Raw genomic sequence first — 1,840 nt, 5'->3', positions numbered from 1 at the left:
AAATATCTAATAAACTATTTGCCTTGGCTAATTTTTTAAATAGTTTTTAAAATAAATAGTAATTTTTAAAATTTTTTAAAAATAATTTTAAAATAAATAGTAATTTGCTGTTTGAATAAGACTGCATTATTTTTTGAGTTGAGAGTCTAAATTTTATCAGAATCAAAATATAATGAAAAAAATGATTTTAAGATAAATAGCTGGTAGTTACATTTTTAACGTGAAATACACACAGAGACATCTTTTTTCTTCTTTTTCTATCCACACTGATTCAAATTCAATAAGCAGTTCATGTAATTCAAACAGCTGTGTATCAGGAATAGATTAGACTACAAAAAGTTAGAAAAAGAGAACCAGTATTGGGTGGTGCATTCTTTAAAAATAACTGTCAAATAAATATTAACTATAATTCCAAAATAATAGCAGACAAATTCTCTTGAAAAGAGAAGATTTTAAACAGAATGTATCAAAAGTGACAGTGCCTGCACTGCTTCAGGAGATGTTCTCTGGGATTTAGAGTTTTTAGTACATGAGAATGTTTTAACCAAGATTATTTGCTTTCAGGGACTAAAATTTTTAGTTATATTTCATATAAGAAATATGTTGTTCAAATTTAATGAAAGGATAACAGCTTATAGTAGAAAGAATGCTACACACTCACTGTAGTAGGCAGCAAAATACCTTCCCAAAATATCTATCGTCCTGAAATATCTAATCCCTCAAATGTAGATTTGCATTTTATACATGTATATATATATGTATATATGTATATATATATATATATATATATATATATACAAGTTTGTAAAATAATCACCCTTCATTACCCAAGGAACGCAAATTTGAATAATTATCAGATGGGAAAATTATATTCAAATGGGTACTTAAAAGTCCCAGCTGTAGTTGGAAAGGGACATGATTCGGTAAAAACCCTCAGAAAGATGTAAAGATGCTACATTAGAAGATAAAGGAAAAGACAACAACCCAGATTCTGAAGTTTCTGGAAAGCGGAAGTAAGTGCATTTTTGCACTAGAATCATCTGAAAAGTATTTCAGCTCTCTCAGTGACTCGATTTTAATCTAGTGAGACGTCTTTTAGATTTCTGTCCTTTAGAACTGCAAAATGATAAATACGGATTATACAAGCCACTTAACTTGTAGAAATTTATTACAACAGATTTGACTGAGTAAACTAAGTCAACTACAGCCTTTTCCCTATGCAACTACAGGGACACTACATGTCCTAGTTTCTGAGAATAAGAAAAAGTTGCCACTGGCTTTGTACACATGTGTGGTGTACATACTACTAAGGGCCTTGCATTAATGAAGTCTTGAAATTATAAATAATATCTAAATAAAAAGCTCCCTATCTTTATTTTCACATTTGGGGATCATTAAGTACTAAAGTTATGCAGAAGACCGGGGTAAGAATATAGAAATGAAATCTGTCTCCTAATATTATAAAGATAATTTATGTCATCTTGAATTATACTCTTTAAAGTAATAAAAAATAAGGTAAAACAGAAACTCAATTTTTTATCCTTCCTAACTTTGCAACAGAAAATTGAAAATCCAGTAAAGATACAACAATCCCAGGATGGTATAGGATGTTATAGGATCACTAGATGTTGAAAAAGAAGATAACAAAAATGCGTCCCTTGGAACAATGGGAAACAAACTCCACACCGAAAGATTGTGATATAGCTAGAAAATAGTTTCCACTATTCTCTCTTTGATATTTTAGGTTTGTTTACCCAGCAACTTTCCTCTCTTAAGTAATGACTATTTATTAATACTCAAGGGTTTGCAGCATATATCCCAGCAACAAATAATGTTTCTA

Source organism: Dipodomys spectabilis, unplaced genomic scaffold (assembly GCF_019054845.1).
Source record: "Dipodomys spectabilis isolate Male_0828 unplaced genomic scaffold, ASM1905484v1 ptg000403l, whole genome shotgun sequence".
In the NCBI taxonomy this organism is placed as follows: domain Eukaryota; kingdom Metazoa; phylum Chordata; class Mammalia; order Rodentia; family Heteromyidae; genus Dipodomys; species Dipodomys spectabilis.
This window is presented reverse-complemented; position numbering follows the sequence as displayed.